We start from the raw sequence: 11,737 nt of genomic DNA on the forward strand, positions 1-11,737 counted from the left end.
GGTGTGGAGGGTCTGATCATTTGCTTTGCTCAAGGCTTACTGATTTAAATTTCAATCACATCTAACAATATGAAATTTATTTAAGTGAAATAGAGTTGATGAAAAGAAAATTGTTAAATAAATATTGCATGTAGATGGTATAGGGATATGTCAAGTATATATGTACTAAAATGGCTGAGGTCAGAGAACGGTAAGCCACATAATCACTATACTCTTGTCACAAGGAAATGTCATAAGGAAATGGGCTGTAAAGGAGATTAATTCTGCTGCCTTGAACAAAGGCCATGGATAGAAAATATTCACTAATAACTATTTGCCAAATTTCCCAAATATAATTGTCCCAGTCTGCTTTTTTAAAAAGAAGTTGCTTATAATTTTTTTCCCACCTAACAAACAGAAGTTTTAAATTTTATGTAATGTTAGTAATTGGGTCTTTTGCATCATGATTTCTTAAAAGGAATTTAAGCTTAGAAAGTCATCCTGGTTTTTGTTTTTTGTTTTTTTCTTTTAAGATTTTATTTATTTATTTATTTATTTATTTATTTATTAGAAAGAGAGAGTGGAGGGAGAGGGGAAAGCAGGCTCCTTGCTCAATGCAGGGCTCGATCCCAGGACCCCGGGATCATAACCTGAACCACTCAGGCACCCCTCATCCGGGGTCTTAAATTCACAAGTCTATCACCTTATTTGAGTGGGCATTTGGAAAAAGATATGTTTAAGTATTTAACTTTTTTTTTTTAATAAAGAGTTTATTTATTTATTTATTTGAGAGAGAGAGAGAGAGAGAGAGAGATCACAAGTAGGCAGAGAGGCAGGCAGAGACCGAGGGGGACACAGGCTCCATGCTGGGCAGAAAGCCCAACTCGGGGCTTGATCCCAAGATCCTGAGACCATGACCCGAGCCAAAGGCAGAGGCTTAACCCATAGACACCCCTAAATATTTAACTTTCTGATGTATCTGAAACTTATTTTGTTATACACATGAGGGATGCATCTAGACTGATTTTATTTTCTTTAAATATCTACTCAGTTATTCCTGCATGAGTTCCTTTCTGGTGATGTCATTTTTATTTTCTAGAAAATTCTTACATGGATCCAAATCAATTTCTGGACTAGCTCTAGTCTGTGTTCTGTATCTATACATTGTTTGTTTTTCCAGTAGTTAATTATTTTAGTGATATGGCCTTATATTTAAATATTTAGTGTAGTTAGTCGTATCTCATATGCTTTCTTCAAAATTTGCTGTGATAAACTTATTTTTCTCCTAAAAACATCAGAATCTAGTCAGATTCTCCAGAAGTTTCATAAAATGTTAATTGGATTTTGTGTAAATCATTATGAGGGTTATAATGAGTTCATGTATAATTCATATATGTATGAATTTATGCACATTTTCAATCAAGTTTTGATGTTTGTGACTATAGAGCACAGATAAGATTAGAGTCAATGAATTAATCTAAAATAATAATGAAGACATTTTATCTCCATTGCCTCCTTCACTTGAGCAATTTAGATGTATAAATAGCCAAATTGAATTTAATTCCCTTCATTTTTACACCTGTATGTCTGGCCTAGGTGTAATATAAAAATCAAGGATCCAAAGACTGGCCTCAGAGAACAGAATAAAATAAACAATGATAAACATTGTCAGTGAAAGAATTTAGAAACTCTTGAAGGGTAGTTCACATTTCAACTTTTAACTTTGATTGCAATTTTCCAGGACTTCAAATGGAAACCCATGATCCCTTCTGCAAGGATCTTCACCTGGGGTGTTTTAAAATTTCTTTTTCTCATTTTCTTTGCCCTTCTCGTGCTCGTAGTATCTGCACAGCTTGTTCTCCTGGCTCTAGCTAATTCTTGGTCCTCTGACAGCAGAAAGCAGTGATCAGACAGGTTGAATGATTCAATGGAAATGTAATCTGATCTCATTTTAGCCACATGTAAGAAGCAACCTGCTGTGAACCGGAATTGTAATGCTGGGAATTATCTGATTCCTGCAGCCCTCTCTTCTTTCTCTGACCTGGTGAATGATGGCTAAGGAAATTTAAAGCATGTAAAACATGGTAAATGTTGATTTGTTGACTTGGCCATTGAACCGGACACCTTGCCTTCTTGCAGGTAAAACTAAAGATCACAATTTCTAGATTTTATTTGTAAGGGCCAAGCATTGAAGTACTTCTCGATTCAGATATGTCTTCTTTTCCTTTAAACTATACTTCCAGCTTTGGGGCCAGGTACAAAAGCAAAGCAAAACAGCAACCAAAAAGCGAAGGGATCTCCTTTGCCAACCTGAGCTGCAAAGAGAGATGACCTGCAGAACAGAGTTGACATGATGTGATGGTTCAGTTCCCGGATATGAAGGAAAGGAATCCTCTGCCACTGGCTAAGGAAGATCAGTTACAAAGCAGGAAAACCGAGAACTGGTAGAAGTAGAGAAACTTACAGGAAACTTACAGGAGAGAAAAACTGGACATAAAATTAAAAGAAACAGAAAACACACTTGTTACACTGCTGGCCCCCAGTAATCACCTCTGCCTACATTTGCCCTTGTGGAGTCCTTGCTCTTTGAACTGGAGTAGGGCCCGTGACATTCTGACTGACTAGAGGTGGCTGTGTGATGCCATGCCCTTTCCTGTGTCTATATGGGAAGCCTTAAGATGCTGTGCTTCTGGGTTCTGAGCCCTGATCTACTTTATAAGGACTCTGATGGAGTTTTGTGGAGAGGCCATAGGAGAAAAGCCCAGCCATTCGGTGCCCAGCCAAGCCCAGGCCCCTGACCATCAGCTGAATGAATCCACAGAGTGACCATTGGCAAGATCAACAGAAGATTACCTGGCTAAGCCCAGCCCAGACTACAGAATTGTGAGGAAATAAAATGGCCATTGTTTTAAACCAGGAGGTTTTGGGCTTGTTTGTTCTATCACAAAACATAACAATTGGTATGATAGTGGAGGAGGAAGCATCCAAGACCAAGCCCAGGGTCTCTTCTGTCTGGGACAGCCTGGTGTGGAGGGAAGATGCAGGCCTAGGACCACAACAAGCTTGGGTCATAGCCTCACTTTTTAGCTTTTTGCTTTTTGAACTGGGGCAAGTTATTCAGTCTTTCAGGGCCTCAGTTCTGTTTTCTGTAAAATGAGAAAAATATTTCTTCCCTCACAGGAGTGTTGAGAAATGAAAGGAGTGAAAGTTTGGGGCACATAATAAGTATCCACCAGACAGGAGTTCTGTTCCATTTCCTCCTTACGGTTTCTTCCCTCACTCCCCCACCCCCCAGTAAGGGCTGACCTAAACTACATTGACTCTTGTGTGTGTGTGTGTGTGTGTGTGTGTGTGTGTGTGTGTGTGTGTGTGTTACATTAATCACCATAAAATACATCATTAGTTTTGCTGCAGTGTTCCAAGATTCACTATTTATGTACAGCACCCAGTTCTCCATGCAATCTGTGCCCTCCTTAATACCCACCACCAGGCTCACCCACCCCACCCCCCCAACCCTCAGTTTGTTTCTCGGAGTCCATAATCTTTCATGCTTTGTCTCCCTATCCGATTTCCCCTATTTTACTTTTCTTTCCTTTCCTAATGTCTTCCATGTTATTCTTTATGCTCCACAAGTAAGTGAAACCATATGATGATTGACTTTCTCTCCTTGACTTATCTCACTCAGCATAATCTCCTCCAGTCCTGTCCATGTTGCTACAAAAGTTGGGTATTCATCCTTTCTGATGGAGGTATAATACTCCATTGTATATATGGACCATATCTTCTTTATCCACTTGTCTGTTGAAGGGCCTCTCAGCTCTTTCCATAGTTTGGCTATTGTGGACATTGCTGCTATGAAAATTGGGGTACATATGGCCCTTCATTTCACTACATCTGTATCTTTGAGGTAAAAGCGTAATTGCCAGCTCATAGAGTAGCCCTATTTTTAATTTTTTGAGGCATCTCCACACTGTTTTCAAAGTGGTTACAAACAATTTGCATTCCCACCAATAGTGTAAGAGGGTTCCCCTTTCTCCACATCTTCTCCAACATTTGTTGTTTCCTGCCTTGTTAATCTTGGATATTCTAACTGGTGTAGGGTGACATCTCAGTGTGGTTTTGATTTGAATTTCCCTGATGGCTAATGATGATGAACATTTTTTCATGTGTCTGATAACCATTTGTATGTCTTCATTGGAGAAATGTCTGTTCATGTCTTCTGCTCATTTTTTGACATGATTATCTGTTTTTTGGGGGTTGAATTTGAGAAGTTCTTTTTAGATCCTGGATATCAGCCCTTTGTCTGTAGTGTCATTTGCGAGTATCTTCTCGCATTCTGTGGGTTGCCTCCTTTTTTGTTGACTATTTCCTTTGCTGTGCAGAACCTTGTTATCTTGATGAAGTCCCAAAAGTTCATAATCACTCTTGTTTCCTTTGCCTTTGAGACGTGTCTTGAAAGAAGTTGCCATAGCCAATGTCGAAGAGGTTACTGCCTATGTTCTCCTCTAGGATTTTGATGGATTCCTGTCTGACATTGAGGTCTTTCATCCGTTTTGAGTATATCTTTTTGTATGGTGTAAGAGAATGGTTGAGTTTCATTCTTCTATACATAGGTGTCTGATTTTCCCAGCACCATTTATTGAAGAGACTGTCTTTTTGGATATTTTTTCCTACTTTGTCAAAGATTTGACCATAGAATTGAGGGTCCATATCTGGGCACTCTACTCTGTTCCACTGGTCTGTGTGTCTGTTTATTTGCCAGTACCATGTTGTCTCGGTGATTACAGCTTTGTAATAAAACCTTGAAATCAGGCAACGTGATGCCCCTAGCCTTTTCTTTTTCAACATTTCCTTAGCGATTTGGGTTTTTTTCTGGTTCCATACAAATTTTAGGATGATTTGTACCAGCCCTTTGAAAAATTCTGGTGGAATTCTGATCAGGATGGCATTGAAAGTATAGATTGCTCTGGGCAGCATAGACATTTTAACAATGTTTATTCTTCTGATCCATGAGCATAGAATGCTTTCTCATCTTTTGTGTCTTCTTCAGTTTCTTTCATGAGTGTTCTGTAGTTTCTTGAGTATAGATCCTTTACCTCTTTGGTTAGGTTTATTCCAAGGTATCTTATGGTTTTTGGTGCCATTGTAAATGGCATCAATTCTCTAATTGCCCTTCCCACATTTTTATTGTTAGTGTATAAGAAAGCAGCTGATTTCTGTGCATTGATTTTGTATCCTGCCACATTACTGAATTGCTAAATGAGTTCTAATAATTTGGGGATGAAGTCTTTTGGGTTTTCCACATAAAGTATCATGTCATCTGCAAAGAGAGAGAGTTTGACTTCTTTGCCAATTTCAATACTTTTTACTTCTTTTCTTTGTCTGATTGCTGTTGCTAGGAATTCTAGTTCTGTGTTGAACAACAGTGGCGAGAGTGGGCATCCTTGATGTCAGTGGGAGGGCTCTCAGCTTTTCCCCATTAAGAATGATATTTGCTGTGAGTTTCTCATAGATGGATTTTATGAAGTTGAGCAATGGTCCCTCTATCCCTATATTTTGAAGAGTTTTAGTCAGGAAATGATGCTGTCTTTTGTCAAATGCTTTTTCTGCATCAATTGAGAGGACAATGTGATTCCGCTCTCTTCTCTTATTGATTTGTTCCACTACATTGATTGATTTGTGAAAGCTGAACTACCCTTTCATGAGGATGCAAGGGTGCTACATTAACTCTTAAGGGTATTCCTGTGCCCTGCTAAAGGGCATCGTGTCGTAGGTCACGATGTATTTGATAAACAACCACTATGTTTATCTGAAAAAGAAGTAATATGCTAAATTCTAAGTGATGGATTTTTTTTTTTTTAAATGATGGTAGGTTTGGGGGCTAACATGCATTTGTGTCTACATCCTGGAACTTATACACCTGCTCTTTTGGAGTACAACAGCTGTTTATTAGACAAAGCTGGGGTCATGAAGGACATTATATTCAGTTTATTTTACTGCAGAAGGTATGAAGACATGTACTAGATTTCTGTTAGAGTTTCACACACAAAAAATTACTATCTCTATTGTTTGTAGAGTTCACTTATGCAAAAATTGCACATTTTGAGGCAGCACTGGCTAAAATTTTGTGCTTATTGAACCCTTGCCTTCATACTAGAAGGTGAGTTAGGACCCTAGGAAGAAAGAAGTCCCATATTGAGTGTCTGAATTATGTTAAAACTGTGTAGACTCCAAGTTTCCAAGCCTTCTGAGAGAAAATACACATGTACATCCACACATTCATGTACACACATGCATGAAAGAGAAGACTAATGGTAAAGGAAGTAAACCTATCATTGCCTCAGTTTCCAATTCTCAAAATGAAAAAGTCAGGCTAGAAGGTTCTCCAAAGTCATTTCCAGCTCTGAGTGTAGCACACATCTCAAATCCTCGACCTGAATTGGCCCTTTGTGGACTGGGAGATGAAGAACACAGGTTGTTCTGCAGCAAAACTTTAATTGCAGAGCTTTAATTAGAAAAAGAATCAAAATTCTTTCAGATTATGCTTTTTTAATTTTATTTTTAATTGTGCTTTTATTGTTCCATTTTATTTTAAAAAAGAAATGAAAGCTGCAATTTGACTATTGCTACATGCTTTTCCTTGCCATACAACTGCCCTAGCACGTTAACCTAAATCAATTTTCTAAAATGTATTTTTAATGAGAAACGGAGATCCCTGAAATTTGTCTTATACATTTTTTTTTTTCCTTTAGACCTCTTATAGGGCTCTGGAGTTTCCATACCTTGGTGCCAAGAGCATGGCAAAGGAATCCGGCTCAGTTTAGTAATTACCTTGTGTTAGTCTTACTCAAAGTTGTTTTTCTCTTAATGGGTTAGGAGAGCCATTCAAATGCTTTGACTCTAGTCATCAAAGTTCCAATGGGGAGGGTAAGTGAACATGTATGTAATGTTTAGCCTGTAAAAATGGCCATACCCAGAGCTTATGCAGAGTAAATTCTTACCAAGGACTCTGAGTAAAGGCAGGTCAATGTGGAAGAAAGTATGAGATAATGAATGAGTTGAGGAAAGTCTGGGAGTATCCTTCCCTCTCTAAATTAGGTCTCACGATTTTAGTGGATGTTTATTTTTGCCCCCCTCATGAGGGAAAGATCTTCCCAAAGTCTCCCTGTGTGCTTCCAGAATGTTGACTCACTCCCAGACTCCACCGTGGAGCAGGTACATTAGCCCACAGTTTATCAGGCTTTCTGTGGTGAAGGACCAGTTTGCTTCCTCTCATACTCCCCTATCTACCATGTGCTGATACTTGCATAAAATACAGTGCAAATCAATCACTAAAAAAATAAATAAATAAATAACACACATAACAAAGACAAACAGGGGCACCTGGGTGGCTCAGTGGGTTAAGGCCTTTGCCTTCAGCTCAGGTCATGATCCTGGCATTCTGGGATCCAGCCCTGCATTAAGCCCCACATCGGGCTCCCAGCTTGGTGGGGAGCCTGCTTCCTCCTCTCTTTCTCTGCCTTCCCTTCTGCCTACTTGTGATCTCTGCCTGTCAAATAAATAAATATAATCTTTAAAAAATTAAAATTAAAAAATTAAAAGAAAACTAAGACAAAAAAAATATAAGCCTCAGTTTTAATTATTAGACTCAGTTACTCTGTCAGATTGTAATAGAAGTTTCTAACGATCCTCAATTTCTGTACCTGTTGTGCATGGTAACCCAGTAATTATTTCGGGAGTGTTCTTATGACTTGAGCTGGAGCCATTCACCTGAATGTTGGGACTTTAGTTGAGAACACTGGGACAAGAGTTCTCTGTTTTTTTCTCGCCAGATCCATCTTGGGACATGTTTTTCTCTTAATGGGAAGAGAAGTGGCTTGGGAATGAGTCAATACTGAGAAAGCAGAACCTAGGGATAGTGAGTCAGAACTCAGATCTACTCCTATATTCCAGAGAAATATAAGACAATAAATTAAAATTAAGCAAGCCAGAATTCATCTGGCTTTCTATCATCCACAAGGGAGTCTTACGTGATACAGTGGTTAACTTGCATATTTCTTCATGAACTTTTAACCAGCTTTTCTTTTGCCAGTCATCTTTCCAAAACAGAGTATGCCATTCTTCTGGTTATGAAGCTGCCCTCAGTGTCACAAAGTTCGTTTCTGAAACTGCCATTCAAAGGCATTCACCATTGATTCCCCTTCTGCTTTTTCAGACCAGTTTTTTGCTGCTCTCATCCTCGGGCACATACCATGCTTTAGCATGAGCAGACATGCATTTTTATATATGTTTATATATGTTCTAGTTTGCTCAGGTTCCCTCTGGCTGGATTCCCACACCCTTTTCTGACTTTCTAAGAATAGAACCTTGAGAACATAAGGTGTTCATTACTCTGAAACATTAGGTATCACCATCATTCCTGCTGATTCAAGGGCTAATTTTGCAAGTGTTGGCAGGAGGGAAACTTGATGCACCCAGACATTTGATATAAGTTGCAATTAGACCCCAGAGATCTCATTTCATAGGGAATTTAATATGGTTTTACTAAACAAATCTCAGAAAGCAACATGCTTAGACAAAGTATGACTTTAAGTTACTATAAAAATGAAAAAGCAAGAAATGAAAACATATATCCATACCAAAACACATACAGAAATAGCATATTTATTCATAAGAGCCAAAAAAGTAGAAAGAACACAAATATTCAACTGATCGATGTATAAATACAACATGGCATATCTATATAAGGGAATATGATTTACCATAAAAAGAAATAAGTATTGATACATGGTACAATATGGATGGACCTTGAAACGGTATGATAAGTGAAAGAAGTCAGATACAAAGGCCATATGATTCCATTCATGTGAAATGTCCAGAATTGACAAGTCAGTAGATAAAATAGATTAGTGGTAACCTAGGGTGGGGGCAGGAGGAATGAGTAGACTGAAGGGGGAATGAAGCCTGTGGGGAAGAGTTTCTTTTTAGAATAATAAAAATGGGAATGCCTGGGTGCTCAGATGGTTAGGCATCTGCCTTTGGCTCAGGTCATGACCTTGGGGTCCTGGGATTGAGTCCCACATTGGGCTCTCTGTTTGGCAGGGAGTCTGCTTCTCCCTTTCTCTTCCCACTGTTACCCCTGCTTATGCTCTCTCATTCTCTCTGTCAAATTAAAAAAAAAATTGAATAATGAAAATGTTCTAAAGTTGATTGTGGTGATGAATGCACAACATTGTGAATTCAATAAAAGCCACTGAATTGCACACTTTTAATGGATAAATTATATGGTATGTGAATTAAGTCTTAATAATGTGGCCTAAAAAGTGTATAGGAGGGTTATTCATAGTTGCCAAAACTGGGGAGCAGCCAAGATGTCCTTTAATAAGTGAATGGATAAATCAACTGTGGTACATCCAGACAATGGGTATTTTCCAGCGCCAAAAAGGAATGAGCCATTAAGTCATGAAAAGACACAGAGGAGCCTTATGGGCATATCATGAAGTGAAAGAAGCAAATCTGAAAGGGCTACACACTGTAGGATTCCAATAAGATGACATTCTGGAAAAAACTCTGAAGACAGTAAAAGATCCATAATTGCCAGGGATTGGGGGCAGGATGGGATAAACAGGCAGAGCATAGAGGATGTTTAAGGTAGTGAAACTACTCTGTGTGATACTACAATGGTGGATACATGTCATTATACATTTGTTCAAACCCATAGAAGGTACAATGCCAAGAGTGAACTCTAATGTAAACTATGACTTTGAGTGAGAATGCTGTATCGTTGTAGGTCCATTGATTGTAGTAAATGCCCCCTGCTGGTTCTGGATATTGAGAGTGGGGGAGGTTGTGTGTATGGTAGGGAGGCAGAGGGACATATGGGAACTCTGGACTTTCTGCCCAGTTTTGCGTTGAATCTAAACTGCTCTAAAACATAAAGTCTACACAAAGTAGAAGAGGAGGAGGAGGAGGGAGAAGAGGGAGAGAAGGAAGTCCTGAATACCTCACAAGGCTCATCTCAGTTGGCACCAGCTATAAAATTTTCCCTAACCCTTCTCTCTTCTCCTTCCTGGCAGAAGACTTCTTTATCTATGTTTTCATTGTGTTCTTATTCCTACTTCTTTTATAGTTCACATCACTTCACTTCATTATAGTTGTTTGTAGGTCTCACTAAACTATGACCTGCTCACTAAACTATGACCTTGTTATTTCTACTAGAAATACTACATAGTAGAGTTCAGTTTGTTTGGTGTGTGAATGAATGAGAAACATCTTACAGCTAGCTACACTTTTCAATACCGTTTAAAAGGATTTTGCCCCAGAATGTGTTCTTCAGGCCTTTTTTTATTCTGAAAAAACAAAACAAAACAAACAAACAACAAAAACCCACATCTGTCCCCATGTGGGGACAGTGAGGAGGATGGGAATGATAGAACATGGAGGACTGTCCTTAGAAAATTGAGGACGTATGAGAATCTACACTTATCTCTGTGGAGTTTCTTCAAATAGAAGCCTATTATCTTATTAGAGCTTTTGGAAAATACTCCTCCTTGGAGATGATACAACCAAGTGTAGTATAAAATCCAGGACCAGACTTATGTGGTGACCCAGGTAAGCTGGGAAGATTTCCTGAGTTGTGAGTGTAAGGGCCTACTTAATCAGAGGGAGCCATTTTGTTGCAGTAAACTTAGATTGACCCCGCCCCTCCCAGAGGAACTTACTTGCAAAGCCTAGATACAAGGGCAGGTCAGGCCAGGTGAAGACATCCAATCAGTAGGGCACGCATATATCTACTAGGGGGTAAACTGAAATTCAATGGGCCACCCATGTGTTACCTAGCAGTTTTTTTCTGTGAGTGGCAGGCTTAGCATAACTGTGCAGTGTTCTCTGCGTATTGCAATCTCATTGGCCACCTGTGTATAGCTGGCTAAACTACCTCTATAAAAGTTTGTCTGTGGGGGCACCTGGTGGCTCAGTGGGTTGGACTTCTGCCTTCGGCTCAGGTCATGATCTCAGGGTCCTGGGATTGAGCCCCACGTCAGGCCCTCTGCTCGGCAGGGAGCTTGCTTTCCCCTCTTTTTCTGCCTGCCTCTCTGCTTACTTGTGATTTCTCTATGTCAAATAAATAAATAAAATCTTTTAAAAAGGAAAAAAAGTTAGTCTGTGAGGCTGGAAGGGGTCATCTCTTTGCAAGAGATGGCCCTGACCAGTCAGTATGATTCTCGATGCTTGGTGCAAAATAAAGCTTTGCTTGACCTTCGCTTTGTATCAGTCTCACTCCTTTGATTATGGACCGTAACATTGGAGGGGACACACGGATTCCAACGACGAGAACTGAGCCAGCACGGAATTTTTGGGAAAAGCCTCAGAGGTAAGATCACGGGATCCTATCTGTCTGTTTGGTTGGAGCTCCAGGGTATGGCCCACCGGGGAGAAGCTGGATGCAGCCATGCTTTCCAGGACTGGTGTGGATGCGGGGACGCCCCTTGCCTCCACTGGTAGATTGCCAGGGGTTCAAGTCCCCCTAGACGGTCAGGGGATTTGAGTCCCCCTGGGCGGTTGGGGGGTTTGAGTCCCCCAGACAGGGGATTCAAGTCCCCCTGGGCGGTTGGGGGTTTGAGTCCCCCTAGGCGGTCGGGGGATAAAGAAAATCCCCACCGGTGGCATGATAGCTGAGTCTGCGGTTGTCTTTTTGTTGCCTGTTGTGTTGTTTGTTATGATTGAAGGAATGGGGCAAGCCGAGAGTAAGGGGACTCTG

General features: G+C 39.9%; 1 long non-coding RNA gene across 4 annotated transcripts in view; it reads left to right on the forward strand.

Moving 5' to 3' along the window:
* Positions 1-3,270, forward strand: part of LOC309847016 — a 159,254-nt gene extending 155,984 nt beyond the window's left edge. For 2 of the 4 annotated variants that reach the window (XR_014302260.1, XR_014302261.1), the window contains one exon: positions 1,721-3,270. This is a non-coding gene — a long non-coding RNA (uncharacterized lncRNA). The remainder of the gene's footprint in view (positions 1-1,720) is intronic. The other 2 variants (XR_014302262.1, XR_014302263.1) reach the window with 2 other exon arrangements.
* Positions 3,271-11,737: the final 8,467 nt, after the last annotated feature.

Source organism: Mustela nivalis, assembly GCF_964662115.1.
Source record: "Mustela nivalis genome assembly, chromosome: 13".
Classification (NCBI taxonomy): domain Eukaryota; kingdom Metazoa; phylum Chordata; class Mammalia; order Carnivora; family Mustelidae; genus Mustela; species Mustela nivalis.